The sequence below is a fragment of the Pagrus major genome, chromosome 2 (assembly GCF_040436345.1).
Source record: "Pagrus major chromosome 2, Pma_NU_1.0".
Classification (NCBI taxonomy): Eukaryota; Metazoa; Chordata; class Actinopteri; order Spariformes; family Sparidae; genus Pagrus; species Pagrus major.
Genome location: NC_133216.1, coordinates 30,091,491 through 30,108,999, shown reverse-complemented (window position 1 = coordinate 30,108,999; position 17,509 = coordinate 30,091,491). Strand labels below are relative to the sequence as shown.

General features: G+C 40.3%; 1 pseudogene; it reads right to left on the bottom strand.

Moving 5' to 3' along the window:
- Positions 1 to 13,943: 13,943 nt before the first annotated feature.
- Positions 13,944 to 16,574, bottom strand: LOC141020397 (uncharacterized; annotated as a pseudogene).
- Between the last annotated feature and the right edge of the window lie 935 nt (positions 16,575 to 17,509).

Below are 17,509 nucleotides of genomic sequence, written 5' to 3'. Positions count from 1 at the left end.
AAGGTTTGATTTAAAAGGCTGGTAAAGTGACTTTATGTGTTGACAGCTGCTCGCTGTCCCTCTGAACACACTGTATGAGGAGATCCTCCCACATCCTGTTCACGGTTCCACTCTCCACTGCAGGCTGCAGCCAGACACACACTCATTTGTTCTCAACCTTTTTATTACACAGTTTGTTTAACACGCCGTGAAATTATATTTACTGTTTGTCGACCATACGCAACGTTATTTACTTTGAATCTTGCTAGCATGATGTTAGCTTTCTGGCTAACAGCTGAGCCAAAGGGTTCAATGAGGTGAGCGGAGTTTATGCCCTTTTGCTAAGTCGTATCTGAGGTCCGTCCTATTTACTGGAGCAGTGAACAACGTTTCCATTACATGTGAACCTGATTGGATTGTAATGATTGTTTTAGCTATTAGTCAAACTCTCAGGTGTTGCCAGGGAAATATTTTGATCACCGAATCTGCGGATAATACCCTTCCGTCCATAATCCGGAGTTAATGAACTTCATGGAGGCCGTCCAACGGGCGGGCCTCCACATCTTGCATTGATTCCTGATAATGGACACCTCGTTGGGCATTATCCTTTACACAATGATGACACCAGTCTTCATTTTCTCTGCTCTGAATTACAGGTCAGTCTTTATGTTAGCTGGTGGTTAGCTGACGATTGTTTTTGAGTAACATTAACCAGTGGAGCATTGTTGTTCTGCTTAGCTGGCAGGGTGATTTTAGCAGAAGTCTGTCTATTTTTAACCCTTTCTCCCGCTGTGCTCCCGGTTGGTCATTGCTTCTGCTAATATCCCGATTTTATAGTTATAACGATCGAATGGGTGTTTCTCAGTTTCTGTGTGGGATGTGTGTCCTTGTACCTGGCAACCCAACCCAGAGGCAGAGGTGAGTGTATGCAAACAGCCCTGCCTGATGTGTGTCAGTCATCCCTGCGCACACTTTGCCACTGAAAATGGACCAAACAGCCTCTGAGAAGAAGAATACGTTTTCAACATTTGCCTCCTGTCTCACCTGCTTGTCCTCACACTGCCGACTTAAACAGCCAGCTGTGTGAAAAGTCGTTCAAAGTCGGCTTCTGTCAAATTCAAGTTCAAATCAGCTGTACTGACGTCAATGTTCAAGTAACATTATTGCCAAAGTTAAGAAACATAATATTAAATTATTATGATGTGTGGGTGTGTGTGTGTGTGTGTGTGTGTGTGTGATGCCATTTCCATGTAAATTTGCTATTGAAGCACTGTGACAAGCACCAAAGACAAAGGGGAGGAATGCGATGGTAGATAGTAGTGGCAGTAACAGCAGATAATCAGCCAGTGAGGGTGAAAGTGTGTGTGTGTGTGTGTGTGTGTGTGTGTGTGTGTGTGTGTGTGTGTGTGTGTGTGTGTGTGTGTGTGTGCCTGGCTCCAGCAGTGCTTGGTCTTGACCTGTGTGAACATGCAAAGTCTTAAAGGGCCTGAAACACGCCTCAACCTGCAGAGCAAATAAACGTGCTGTGGGGGGTGGCTTCACTTTCACCTCTCACACACTGACTCTATCTCTATCTTTCTCTCTGTCGTGCACACACCAAACAGGCCAGTTACATGTCAGTCCTGGCCGCCACTTGTGCAGAGGATCCAGACTTAAGCTCAGAGGGCCTGAAACAAACAATTATCGAGGAAAAAAGCTGCAAAGTGCTTGCACAGCTGCTCCTGATGAATAAGTGGTCAAACAGTGAGAGGGGACGAAACACTCTCCAGGAGCTAGAGTTAGGATTCTGTCGTCACACTCCCAGTGTAAGGGTGCAAGTTCATAAGTTCACATGGCTACATCAGAAGTGAAGAAGGAAAACAGCGCTTCACGCAGCAAAGAACGATATAAAACACATCTGGAAAGTCCCTTCAGTTGATAGTTCAGGTTAATATTTACCTAACTCAGTGAAATGACTTACGTAAAGAGAGATATTAAAAATCTGATAGCTAGTTTTTGATCCAAGGTCCTTCAATCATTCATGGACTGTGTTGAGTTTCCTCTGACAAAAAGCAGCACATTATAACAGAACAGTGTAGCACGAAATGATGAAATAAAATGTGATTCTGCTGTTAAAGTAAAAAAACAAAAACGTTTTCTGATCTGGAATTAAACTCGTCTGAACAAGTCAACACGTGGCATTCACTCAGTGATTCACTGCATCTACCAATAAAACATCAGCACATCCCTCCAGAGATCATGATCATGGTGGAGATGTAACACCTTCTGTGCAATGTAACCAAGTACATTTATTCAAGTACTGTACTTAAGCACAATTTTGAGGTCCTTGTTTTTTACTTGAGTATTTCCATTTTCTGCTACTTTATACGTCCACTCCACTACATTTAATGACCAACTTTGGTTACTAGTTACTTTACAGACAGCATGCTGCATCAGAGCCAAAGAAGCTCATTTTAAAATGAGTTTGTTTCAGAAAAATGCTGAATATCGGCCAGGTGGGTAATACTGTACAATATATACATACATGTAAATACATTTTAATGTGCTTTTACTTGTACTTTTGATACATAATTACATTTCATATCAGTTACTTTCACACTTTTACAAAAAATACTATTTGTATGGCTGACTTTCACTGGCAAGACTTTATAATACCCATCATTAATACCTGATGAATCAATAATGAATTAAACTTTAGTTAATAGTTATTTAACTGTGAACAAACCATGAAATACTTTATAAAGCATTTATTAATCAGTTGTAGAGGTTCATAAACATCAGATTCCTCTTAATAATGGCCGTCCAAATAACGTTTATAGATGAACTACACAGTAATTATTAAGAATAATAGACATCAGTTAAACTTTACAATAAACAATTGTTTACTAAATAGTTTATAAAACATTGCATTTGTTTAACAGTCAAAAACTAATCACTAGTTTAAATAACTATACATTTACTATTTATTAATTATAGTTAAACAGTTTCACCCTTTTACTTTAACCAAAGTCACATTTTAACACATTTTTTTATTTTTTACTTTTACTTGAGTGTGACTTTTTGGTATTTTAGAAGACTCCCTTCAGTACACACTGAAGTCCTGGAAGTCGCTGCTGGAAAGATGGCCCTTATATAACACTGGGCTGTCTCTGTAGACTGGCAGACTGCGAGAAGTTAACTAGCAGTAGTTGATGATTAAATGATCTTTGGTCAAAAATCCTTCCGGCCGCATCAGAATTGGTTCCACAATGTAGGGAGAAGATCATAAAGAAAGCTGTTTGATGGTGGACGGTCGGACACCCTGACAGAAACAGGACCTTTAGACTTATAAAGAGGACACACAATTATAACCATGGCTGTGATGAGGAGAACAATAAGGCAAGAAGAAAGAAGAAGCTGGCAAGGATTTTGAAATAAGATTGGAAGAACACCAGTCAGAGAAGTTGGGGGGGTATGGTAAAGAAAATGGGGGGTGATCAAAAGGAGTATCCAGTCTTTGAATCTGAAGGAGAAGTAGCAGTAACAGTGTCGGAAATGATGGTAAAAGCATTCGTTCAAATGGTTCAGGAAATTTGACTGAGGAAGGAAGAGGAAGAGGAAGAGAAATGACAAGAGAGACAACATTTAGGGAAACAGGAAAGAAGTAGGGTTATGGAGGATCAACCAATCAATTATCCCTTCACTTTACAGTAGACAAAATGAAAAGAGCTATTTGTAAATCAGGCAATACATCGCCAGATATGGTGAGGCATCTTAGTAATGGGGCATCAAGCAAACTCTTGGGCCTTTATAACAGAGTGTGGGGGGTTTGGAAAGAGCCTATAAGAAGAAGGATCCATCTAAGCCCTCTAATTCTAGGCCTATAGGCCTTACATGGAACATCTGTAAGATCAACAACTGTTACTGAAACAAGAAGATTACTGACACATTTTCAAAGTGGGTTTAGGAGAGAAAGAGGACATTTGTTCTACTCCTCCTACTTTGTCTTATCATTTGTTTAAAAAATGAAATTAGAAAAGCACAAATTAATAGAGAAACAATTATAACTACTTTTTTATGTTGAGAAAGGATGCGATGATGTGGAAAGAGGGATCTCTGATGAAGTTAAAGCTGATAGTAGGGAGAGTGTTCAGTTGGATAAAGGAATTTATGGTATGTAGAACTATCAAGGTTGGGATAGAAAATGAGGGGAGTGTAACAAGCCCACTCATTTTTTCAATATTGAGCAACAAAGCGTTTTCTCAAATTCAACCAGAGATAGGCAGATCACATTTTGCAGATGATGGAGCACTGTGGAAAAGGGGAAGGAATATTTTGCATAGTCACGGGAAGATGCAAGAAGCCATCCAAAAAGCTGAACAGTGTAATCAGGTTCTTAGGAATACTTTTCAATGCAAAGTTAATATAGACTGATGATATGATTGAAATAGTTTGAAAGTGTCAGAAGGTTCTGAATATCATGAGGAGTCTAAGTATAAGCTCAAGCGCTGGGACAGTGTTGCGGAGCAGTAAACTACAGGTCCTTGCCGGAGAGATGCCAATAGATATTAGAAGGAATCAGATAATGGTCAACTACTGGGTTAATCAACGCCCCACAGAAGTGCTATTAGAGAAGTGCTGGGAGCAAGGCAGAGGACAATGATCAGTGACATCAAGATGAGCCCAACAGTAGTAATCCCAGAAACGGAGCCCTGGATACATACAACACCACACACAGACTTTCACTTGCTGGAGCTCCAGAGGGCAGGGGGAGGGAAAGCTGACCTGAGAACATGAAACAACAGGGTTGTTGCTGATACAGGTCCAGACAGGAAAGTTGTTGGAGTGAAGTGAACTCCAAATTACCTGGGAGTGCGTTCAGGAAACACGTTCTGTGTCAGTTCTTCAGAGACAGAGATCCTACGGGTCGCCCCCCCCCCAAGTAAATTACAGACACATCCAACAAGTCATGGTGACTGGGTGTAAGTGGGTTCCAGCACATGCAGGTCTAAGAGGACACAAAGAAGTGGACGAATTAGCAAAACAAGCATTGCATTGGAGACAGCACAAATCGTACAAGTCCCATGAAGGAAATCAGAGGTCAAGGTAATAGTTTGGAGTGAAAGTGAAACAAGGGGAAGGTTTGTGTACAGTTTAATCACCAGTAAGAAACACAGGTAGGTTTACAGCAGAATAAGGCTGGGTCAAGGGGTCAAGGTCAAGGTAAACTTTATTATCCCCAGGGGGTATTTCATCTTACAGCCAGCAGTGAATAAAAATGACAATTGTCACTCACACACTGAAATTCACTTAGTAAATAGTGGCAGCAGGGACAAATGAGTTTTTAGATCTGTTGCTCCTTCATCTAGGCAGAGTATATCTGCGACCAGCTTGTACTCAGAGAACAGAGGTGACTGCAGTCGGTAAGGATAGATTGGCTAAACAGGATCAATTAGTAGGAATTCATCTCTGGTCCACACTCTGGAGCAGCAGGTGGCTGCAGTCCATGCTGGTTGCCAACCAACGTGAGAAAAACAACAAACAGAAGAAGATGTACTGTGATTTGGGAGGTAGTTGGTTTTGGCTCGGGGCAAGCCCCCAGGAAATGTGCCCGGGTTTGAAGCCAGTTTTTGTAGTGGCAAACTGAGTAATTACAACGTCACGTGATGCACTGCGGCCCAATAATACTTTTTTTCCACAAGCTAACATTGTGAAAGAAGTGTCTGTAAAATGGTAGATACATTTTTTTAGCCTCACAACCCCAGCCAAAGGACCTGTTTGACTGCCTTAATTTGAGCCATTATGTCAAATAAAATTGGAAAGTCTTGAGCCGCGCTATTAAATTATTTTAAACAGGAAGTCAGCCGGCTCAGTCGGCGGGAGTCTCTAGTTTGCACGCTCTATGGGCCGCACAACACGGAAGATACGGGTATTTTTATCGCCGGGAGGTCGAGCTTTTTTGGCTTCAAAACGCAGCTGAGTAGCTTTCATAGGAATGAATAGGGCTCCACCTCCATCGCTGTGTCCAGTAATAACAGGTCCATGGCTCGGGGACAGTTAAAGCTGCTGTAAGCGTTGATGTCTTTTTAGCTATCTTGCTCTCTGTTTTGCAGTTAGCTCGGCAGCTCTGTCTGCCTCTTTCTTTTCTTCAAGTGTTTGATATTATAAGCCGTCACCAGGGGTGCTGGAATTAGCTTTTCCTGTTCCACCATTGCTGCTGTATGTATCAGAGCAGGAGGATCCTGAATACTCCAGTCTGGCAGCCATATTCAGGAAGTTCTGGAACTTCCCTTTTTGGTTTCTAAGCAAGACCATGGGTAACTGTGCCAGGTGCTTTTACAGTTTATCTTAGTTAAACATCAGCCTCTCTCAGATCTGCCCTGGCCAATTTATCACTCACAGGCAGGGAGCAGACGGACAGGTTGTCCTCACACCGTGTGGACTTGTCACACTATCTTATTGTTAGTGAGTGTGAGTGAAACTGAACTGGGGGGAAATAATTTTAATGACACATCGGCACTCATCACTGCCACTTATGAAGTGGTTAATTAACAGGTTAGATCAGGTCGGATGAGGAGGCAGCTTTGAACTAAAAAGACTAATCTGGTGTCCTTTGTCAGTGACTCATAGCTCAGGTACTTATCATGAGTTCAGTGGGTGTGAGACGTTTGGGCATGACTGATCTAAATCTAAAAAGCAGTTTTTAACATGATGCATTTTTCATATTATCACTGATTAAACTCCAGAAACGTACATACAAGGCATTCTCTGTTTTCCCCCTGAAGCCCATAAACTTTGACTGTTACTGGGTGCTTGTAGTGTTATTTTTCAGAGAACGTTTCCAGGTTACATATTCAGAGATTAGACATTGCGCAACAGCTTTGCTGTCAACCATCTCACAACTGAAGAATGAGAAAATCCTGTTTTTTATTAATGTTTTGTGATAACAGTTACCAAGAGGAATGAAACCAGTATCTACAAGGACGGAGTTTTAGGGAGCTACACAGAAACTCATTTATTGAACACTGCCTGCAGCTACACAAGTGAGGGCTTGTACAGTTTCTACAGTAGGAAACAAAGTAAACAATGGCTTTATACTACACACACACACACACAGTGTGTCCTGCACTTCATATTATTTGTGGGCACAGTGGTGCACACAATGTTCTCTTTACCGCTAAGGGCTGTTATCACATTTGTTTGACTAATGGACGAACATTTCTATAGTGATTTTCCAGTCTACTGACCGCTCAAAGCACTTTACAACACTTTCACATGCACACACTGATGGCAGAGGCTGCCATGCAAGGTCCCCACCTGCTCATCAGGAGCAATTTGGGGTTCAGTGTCTTGCTCAAGGATACTTAGACAAGGGGAATCGGACCAGTGACCTTCCAATTACTGCATTACTCCTGAGTCACAGCTGTCCCAATGTCAGTCAAATCTCATGTTTTATTGTGCGGTAGGGATGTCGGAAGGGGCAAAAAAACTATTTAATAGGATTTAACTTTTAACTTGTTAACTTTAACTTTCAATCTATGTGCACCAATGGAGAGACAGACAGTAACAGCTCTTCGTTTTTCTGCTGAAGTAAAAAAAAAAAATGAAGGTGAACTGCTTCAGAGTAAAGAATAAATAAAGGAATACATAACTTGACTGTCCACAAAAAAGGTTCGAGAGTCCAGACCCAGCTGTGAAGAGGTGTTTCAATCTTATACACTGCTGCTACCTGCTGGTAGAACCTCATAACTACAAATCATGGAAACAAAGAGCTTGTAAAAGATCCTTCAACACTAGATGGCGCCAGAGGGCCAGACACAAAAACCCACCAGCTCCAAAACACTAGCAATCACTTAAAATGGAGCTTGAACAGGATGATGCAAGAGAGGCTGAAAGTTTGGTTAAAGCAGTCAGCAGAGAGCTCATTTCATGGTGCGTGAAGCCTCACATGATCAGTCCAATGAAAAGCTGTTTGGAGATGGATTAAAAACCAGTTCATACCCCCCAAAACAGACTTTTAACTGATTTTTGAAGTGGAGGGTGCTCTGTTTTTTATTTTCAATTTGACCTCTCATCATTTAGGTTCTATCTTCCATCCTCCTGCCTTTTTTATAGTTCAGCTCCATTGGATCAGAAAAAGAAAGAAAAGGGATAGAAAGAAATTAATAATAATCATAATAACAATAACGACAACAACAACAATAATAATGATGATCTAGTCGCATGAAACTTAAATGCTACTTTGCTGTAAGAGTGGCTCATTTTTCTTGATTTTTTTTTTTTATTAATGATGGACTAAACATGACTAGGGTAAGATACCTCCTTAAAAATGATGGCAGACAGCCATACAGCAGGCAACAGATACATGCTATCTGCCCGATACAGTGAAAACTGGAATTCATCCATGACAAAGACAGTGCCTGAGCCTTTTCATGCAGATGAGCTTCCTTAAGATGGTTTCTTACAGTTGGCGCAGAAATGATTTTCTGTCCAGTTGGCTGGTCTCAGACCATCTTGCAGATGAACATGCCAGATGTGGAGGTCATGGGTTGATGTGGTTACATGTCGTCTGCAGTTGTGAGGCCAGTTAGATATACTGCCAAAATCTTAGAAATGACACTGATGATGCTCTGGTGGACTTCTTTATTACTTTATTCATATTTTATATTGCTAATGCATTTCATCAAATGGTGACAATATGTTCCAAGTTCATTGGTAAAATGTAACTCAAGTGTTTAGAAAAGTTATTCTACTCCACTACAGTTCAGAGGGAAATATTGTAATTTTACTTTTTTTACTACATATATTTTTTGGCTGCTGTAGTTGCTTATTACTTTGCTTACTACATAAAAAAAAACTTGCATGTATGATGCTATAAAATACAACACATTGTTAGAGACTAGTGGTTTCCAAACCTTTTTGGCTTGTGACTCCTGACAACAAAACCGTGTCTGGTCCCCTTGTCATATTTCAGATGTCTATGAGTGGTTAGCAGGCCCACCAACCAGACATTTCCCCTTAACTTCTCACATGGTCTCATTTATATTACTGTTTGATGCCCAAAGAGGTTAAACTATTTAGTATTAATTATCATTAAATTGGGTTTGCCACCAACACAAAGCGTTAGTTAGATTTAGGAACGAGACTCAAAAAGCAACTTTCTTAAAAAGTGGATCTTTAAAGGGTTGGTAAGTTGTTCTAGAAGCATCTTTTGTGGTGTTTGTAGAAAACCTCTTCACATCAATAAATCAAATGTTGCAGACCATCCAATCGTATCCTTGGGCCTGTATGAAATAACTGGATAGGCTGTCCGTCTATGCTCACAGTACACAGCCTCTAGCCTGTTGTTCAGCAGCTAACACAGTTACACAAAGTACACAGCCTCTGAGCCTGTCATTCAGCAGCTAACAGTTACACAAAGCACACAGCCTCTGAGCCAGAGAACAGAGGCGCTGCAGCAGCAACAGACACATTCAGCGGCTAACATTAGCACAAAGTACAGACCTACAGCAGTAAGGAGTAACTGTCACGCCTGGCAGCCTTTCCAAACTTAGTTGTGTTCGTGATGGGTATGTTGCTTGTGTTTGTATGATTGAGGTATTGAACAGAGTTGTTGATTTATGTATTTATTAGACTAAAAAGGCAAAGAGACCTGGTTGAACTTAGCAAAATTGTTGCTAACACATATCTCCCAGCTGGCCAGTGAGAGATACGGGGCTTTCTGTGCCGTCAGATGTGTGTTCATGTGTTTCTGTGGCTCTGAAGGGAGGAGGGTCCGTGTATCATCTGATCATTCAATTATTTCATTTAATCTGGCAAATGAAAAACGAAAATACAAGTCAATATTTTGTTTTTCTGTATGCACCAAACATTGAAAACTGGTGTTTGTTTTCCTATTATCAGCCCAAAACGGAAAATATAATAAACAAGGAAACCAAAACGAAATAATAAACCTGATTGACATTTTCCATTATTGTTATTCCATTTCCCACGGTACATTTCCGTGTATCTTTTGGTCATTCGATTTTCCTTTCAGAAACGGGTATTAAAAAAAAAAAAAAATAGTGGTTATTTGTGGTGATTTTCGTTTTAAAATACAAAAATTAAAATGAAATACAAGGCGTTTTTCTTTTTCATGGTCAAAAAGGGATGAGCAAAATTTAAAAAATGATTCGATTTTCATTTTCTATTTCATATAACAAAAAATAAAATCACTAGAAAACAGAAACGGAAAAAAAGGCCTGTTTTTTCATATTCTGAGACCGGATGTTGTCATTTACAGGACGGTGTTGTGTAGAAGAAACAGTAGACGGGTAATCTACTGTGACACATGGACATGGAGCAGTACGTCGTTTTCCGAAACAATAAAAGAGTGTGTCTCAGGGAAGAAGACAAGACTGCAGAAAAACTTAGTCGCATATTTCAGGTAAAAAAACAAAAAAGCTCTGCTCCAGGGCGTCAGTCTGTGATGCTAGCCTGTTAGCCTGTTAGCCTAACGTTAACCCTTTAGTGGAGCTCGTTCGATAGAAGTCCCTCGTCGTGGGCGATTATCACTTAAATACTGTAGATATGTAACTAACGCCATTTAGACATTTAGCATTTGGAGAATTTTCTCTCTCAGTATTCACTGAAGAATATTCATTGAGAAAGGTTTGTAACGTTAAGTGAACACTTTGTTGACAGGTCTCAACTCGTACTCTGTACTTGACTAACGATGCAAATGTGGCCCTGTTTCCAGGACCATCTGGAGTGTTCAGCTCATTCGACCTTACTGCAAGAGCCCATTATGAGGTTAACGGTAAGGAGGAGGACACATCATCTGCTTCAAATAACAGGGGCCAATCTTTTGCATTCACCATTGCTAGGATTATGAATTCCCTGTGTGTCATAGCAATTATTTTAATATGATATTCTTCCAGATCAGTGTACCTTGCTGAGGTGGTTGGTGGGAGGTTGAGTCCCAGCAGAATGGTGGTGGTCCGGTTTTTAGAATGTGAGGCTACCCTTCAGGGGATTATCGGAAAAGTGCAAGATGCCATTGGAAGTCATGACCCCATGGTATTGACTGATGCACAGAGTAATGCAATTTTGGAGTCCAAAGGAACAACAGGTGGGTAACATTAATTTTGTTTTACTTTTAAGTCTTTACTTTGATTGAAAATTAGATGGCACATGATTACTCATGACTGAACCAACCACTTAAGTTGTAATGGTTTTTCCTAGTTTCCACCTCCACTCCAAAGGGTCACACTACTGGAAACAAAATGCGCAAAAGATTCTTGCTGTACAAGAACGGGACTTCCTGGAGTTGCATGGCAAAAAAAGGAGGAGACTGAGGTAATCTTCAGCAATCATATTACTGTTATTTGTCCAAACGTTGAAATGCATTGTGTTTTTTTTACTTAGACGTATCCTTACCTTTGCTGTTCAGACTATTAAAAAAAACTTTTTTTCAAATCAGCACCTGTTTGCCTACCCTTTGGACATTACTGCTTCTGTATATACAGTGGCTTCTATAATGTTTGGGACAAAGATTTATTTGGCTCTCAGATACCCTGAGAGCCTGTCAACTTTAAAAAACATATTCCCATAATCAGGGATAGAAATTGAGCTCGCGCCCACCCCCTTTGCTGTTTTGTTGTGTGTGAGACAAGTGTCTTGTTTTGAATGAATGAATTTCATAAGAAGCTTCCCTGACTTGGCCAAGTTACATTCATAAATAAAAACCCTTGCTTTTGTTATTTTGTTGTTTTTTTCCTCCCCTTTTCTAATCATTCAAACAAAAGGTTAGGCTTCCTCCCCACCACCGCTACCAAAATTGCTAAAACACAACCAGTACATATTATGTTTTTTCCTTGTAACAGCCGAAAAGATGAAGAAGCTGCAGGCATTGGAGAGGTCACTGAGAAAGTAGAAGAGCTTGTACTGGCATCACAGAGCCTACCAGATGTCACTGCAGCAATCAGAGAGCTCACCAATGTGGCTGCCACTCAAAGAGTCATACTGAGTCCTTCCCAGCTACAGACCATCAAGCAAGGGTTCTGCTGTGTTGTTTGTATGAGTAAGTATGCAATAGATAGTAATTGTCCCACATGTAAAATAATTTTGGATCCATTTTATTTGGTGTGTGCCAGAATTTGAGATTTCCAAATACACATACATTTTTACATTCTCTAACCAAGGTCAGCTGTGTCTCATCCACAACAATTAATTACATGTACTGATGCAAACCTTTGTGTAATAGCCAATGGTGTAATGATTCAATAAAAAATAAATGTTTAAAAGCATTAAAGTTGTAAACTTGTTTAGTAAAAAGAACACCATCATCCAATACATCAAGAACACTTTAAGGACAGATGGGGATACACACACACAGAATGACAAGTTTTTCTCATTTTGTTTTTTAGAGTTCATCGAGGAGCCAGTCTTCACACAGTGTTGCCAAAGCATTATTGGCTGCAAAATGTGTGGAACAGTGGCAGGAGACCTCTGTGCACTGTGCAAAATGTAGAGATAACACAGCAGGCAACGACATATTTGAAGTTAATGGTCTGTCAGAGGCATTTTCTGTTCTGAGATCCCTTTTTGAAGAGGAGTAAGATTTTGCACTTTTATACTCACAAATATGCATATTGTGTTTGCGTTTGTTTGTCAATTCAAAAATGTGGGTCAGAGTTCTTGTTCTATTGATGTGAATTTCTTAAAATGTTTGGGCTAGGTGATGTCATATTGGGGTGAAGAAGGAAGTTGAAAATGTGACCACTGTTCTTATTGACATCACTGTTTAGTTATATTAACATTTGTCTTTACCAAACACCCATTGCCACCAACTTATAGTTCTTGTTACTCATTTACATTCTGTAAGTTCAAACAGAGCAAATGGCCTTTCACACATTGCGCTGAGTTGTGGTTATGAGGTAGAGCAATGCCTCTTTGGAGCAAAGTCGTTGTTCACTGCTCTAGAGAACAAGTCTGAAATGTCTGAATATTTCTCTGCAAACTGATTCTCGTCCTGTTCACTTGAAAATGGATCAACTCCAAAAGCAGAATGTGTTGTCAGCAGTGTTGGGGAAGTTACTTTTAAAAAGTAGTGTTTGCTCGTTACTCGTTACTTCTTAAAAAAGTAATCCCTTACTTTACTTAGTTACCCTCTATGGAAAGTAGTTACTCATTACTTTTACGTTACTTTTATGGTGCTCGACTTTGGGCAGAACCCCATCTCATTTCCTAAATGTGTATAGGCCTACATAAAGTTCTACTATGGAGGACATAACAGGTATTTCTTTTGTGCTCTTTATTATGAAAAATGTCACAGAGCACTTGACCCTAACCCTTTGACGATGAACAAAGCGACAAGTTTATCCAACTCTTGTTTAGATACCTGTTGAAAATGAAGTTTTAGCTGCTTATGTGGCCTTGGACTCAACATATCATCATTTCTCTGGGGATCTTGAGCGACAAGCTTCATGTTAGCATGTTTTGCTTTCAAATGCTTGGTGAGGTTGGCTGTTGAGTTTACGGCAGTGGACAAAAGTTGCTGGCCAGGGCACAGTGTACACCTCACACTCAAATTCTTCCCCTTATTTTCAATCAGTTCGAAATAATGGGAATACCTCCATCCCTCAAAAGTCACCGTTGGTTGTTGTGGTTGCTCCGCCGCGCTTGCCATGATGACTGACTGCTCTCTGCATGCTATTGCTAGTACCAGCCTCAGTGTGGAATGAGAGCCCGCGACTATTGCGCAAGCGCGCAGCTGAGGCAGTGTCGCTGTCAAATCTGTCCCTGGGAAAAGTAACGTTGTGCCCAACTGAAAAAGGAACTATGTTTCGTTACCATATTTTCAGTAGTAACGCATTACACTACTTTTTACCCGAAAAAAGTAGTTACGTTACTGTAACTGTTACTGTACATTTGGTATACCTTTACCTGTAAAATAAAGAACATACTGTTGGTCTCAAAACTTGTGAATGCCCGTTGTAATTATTTTAATCTTCGCAACACTGGTTTATATCACCTGGAATTCAGTGAGCATTCCATGCGTCCACCATCCTTGTAAGACCAATCTGGCACAACTGGCCAGTCAGGTTGGACACACAGTATCTCACAAGGTTGTTGTCCATGTCTAGTTCCTCTTGATCCACCAACTGCAGAAGGGCTGTCTTCAGTGGATAATTGACATGATTGTTGACCTCAGGCCAGACTCGTTCAACTATATGGTTCTGAAATTGCGACAAAGATTTGTCATAAGTCAATTCGTTCTGGTGGGTTAATGAAAAATATATATGTTACGATCCATTAAGGAAAAATGCAGAATTCAAAGTAAATCTTTAAATTTACCAACTCAGCAGTCATTATGCATATTTACCAGGAAATCTGCATATTGACCACCTAAATGGGTGTTATGCGCATTGCCCGCCTAACTAGTAAATTGAGTTTTACCAGGAATTCTGCTTAAGGACCATTTTCCCAAACGGACTGTAACAAAAACAATGCTCATCATGTAACTACAATATAAAGTTTGAATAAACTCCAGTGTGCTTCCACAGTTGTTTAATGTTGAGCTGTAACCAGATTAAAAAAAGAAAGCTGTTCTTGGCCAAGGTTAATGTTATGTTTATTGACATGTTTACCCTAACATTTAGAAAACCTAGCAATAGTAAAGAAAATGTATATAATGTATCCAAGAAAACAGTATGCTGCTGAAGCAAACCCAATAAAAGTAATAATAATAAAAGCAGGCATACAACAAGTACTGTGTTACTGAAGCAACCACACAAACTATTGAACTGTACCCTTGTGGATAAAGTCTGTAAATAAGGCCTTCTCTCCTGATTATGGCGATGAGATGACAGCTGCTCCTGCATGAAGAGCGTCAAATAAAACTCCTTGCCATGATCTACTCGCACCTGGTCCCACATACCATAGGCAAGTACTGCAGGCCTACTGGATGAAAGAGTCAGTTTTAATTTGTGCAAAACTTTTCAAACTTAACCGTTCCAAATCAGTTATTCTCAGTATAATATGGTTCATAAAAATGTAGATGTCCAGCAATTATCATTTAGTCACATTCTATTAGGAAGGCAGTAGCCATGTGTATGCAATATGTACAACTATTTCAAAGGTTTAAGGGATAGTCTGGTATTTATTTGGGAACAATATATGTTGTTATTTTGCCTCTCTTTTTTCTCCAATGTCTGAAAGGCATAATATAAATTGATAGGTGGTTTCAGGTCAATGAATAAAAAATAATGTCTGCAAATGACCATCGCAAAATAAATCCTTTTACTGTAAAGCAGCCTTTAAAACCAGAAAGAGACTACACTTATGTCATATCATGGTTATTATGATATCCAAAATCCCAGACCATATCTAGTCTCATATCACAATGTTGATATAATATTGATATATTGGCCAACAAACACTGTCTTGAAGAAATGACAGATTATCCCTTTAGTGTCCACAACAAAACATAGGCTATTACCTGAAAACATCTTCATAGATGGCAAGGTTGTTTTTTATAGGCATTGTAGAATGAGCAACAGCCTTTTTGCTGAAGCCATCAATGGCTAAAACATGGGTGACCCCAAACATAGCCAGTTTTTCATTTTGGTCCATATGAACCTTGTGACCCATGTAGTCAGCTTGATATGGTATGGGGTTGAGATTGCGGGCACCCTAAAAGAGAGAGGAAAACAATGTAAATATTTAATTGTATACAAAATCCCATTAGTCCTATATACACTGCATTGGTTGCAGGTTTTCTAAATGTGACAATGCCTAATTGTATTGTCCCTCTCAAATAAATGAATAAAATAAAAATAATGGCATTTTGTCTGGTTATACTATTATAGTTTAGAGACAGTAACATACCTGACGTCTTGCTTCATGGTAAGGCTGATGCATAGTTCTGAGCACTGATCCAATTTGTGTCTCTGCAGCATGCACTCCTTTCATGGCGAGATACCCCTTTATCATCCTTCTTCCATATGAAGGTCCCGTCTAGAAAATAACAAATTAACATGATTTCCATATTCCAAAATCATATCAGGTGATATATGTTTATCATGAAATTAATGCAGTGTGTGTGCATGTGGGTGTTTGTGTTATGGGATTTGTCAGTGCTGTGAGGTTTATGTTTACTGTGATTACTTACAAATAGCCTATGGTAGGCTGAGGCTATTTATTTCTATTTATTTACTATTTGTTATTTATAATCATGATAAACTGGCATAAAAAAATGCCAGTTGAACTTGCTAAGAGATCCCTTTAGAGATGCGGGACATAGACATCTATGCATGTACTCTCTCTCTCTCTCACACACACACACACACACACACACACACACACACACACACACACACACATACACACAAGTAGCAAAAGGGGAGATAGCAGGTTCATACCTCAGTTATAGCTTTTGCCACCTCTAACTCCAAATGTGCGTCGGGGAGTCCCATCAAGCTTGAGCCATTTTCAGCACAAAATCTTCTCACATTTCTTGCAGAAAATCCTCTTGTGCCCCCACTTTCCTGTGATATGCGCACAGACATTTCTGTGGATGACAGGCCTTGTTTCGCCATGTCCAAAATCACATCAGGGTAGGATTCCAAAGCCATTTTAGCCTGGCAACACTGGCACACTGGCAATTTTACATTTGGTGCTGGCGCTCTTGCCTTGTAAATGACAACATCCAGTCTCAGAATATGAAAAAAACAGGCCTTTTTTTCCGTTTCTGTTTTCTAGTGATTTTATTTTTTGTTATATGAAATAGAAAATTGAAAATCGAATCATTTTTAAAATTTTGCCCATCCTTTTTGACCATGAAAAAGACAAAACGCCTTGTATTTCAATTTTAAATTTTGTATTTTAAAACGAAAATCAAATAACCACTCATTTTTTGTTTTGTAATACTCATTTCTGAAAGGAAAATCGAATGACCAAAAGATACACGGACCCACGGTCCGCACATGCACACTGTATAGTCTGGTATCTCTGGTCACTAAATCATCTTCATCTTCATCTTCATCTTCATCTTCATCTGCTTTGTCCGGGGTCGGGTCATGGTGGCAGCAGGCTCAGTAGGGGGGCTCCAGACCTCCTTCTCCCCAGCAACACTTTCCAGCTCCTCCCAGGAGGATTCGGAGGCGTTCCCAGGCCAGATGAGATATATAATCTCTCCAGCGGGGTTCTGGTCTGCCCGGGGTCTCCTCCCAGTTGGACGTGCCCCGGAAAACCTCCATAGGGAGGCGCCCAGGAGGCATCCTGATCAGATGCCCGAACCACCTCAACTGGCTCCTCTCGACACGAAGGAGCAGCGGCTCTACTCCGAGCTCCCTCCAGATGTCTGAGCTCCTCACCCTATCCCTAAGGCTGAGCCCAGCCACCCTACGGAGGAAAATCATTTCAGCCACTTGTATCCACGATCTTGTTCTTTCGGTCACTACCCACAGCTCGTGGCCATAGGTGAGGGTTGGAACATAGATGGACCGGTAAATCGAGAGCTTCGCCTTGTGGCTCAGCTCCCTCTTCACCACGACGTCCTGGGTACATA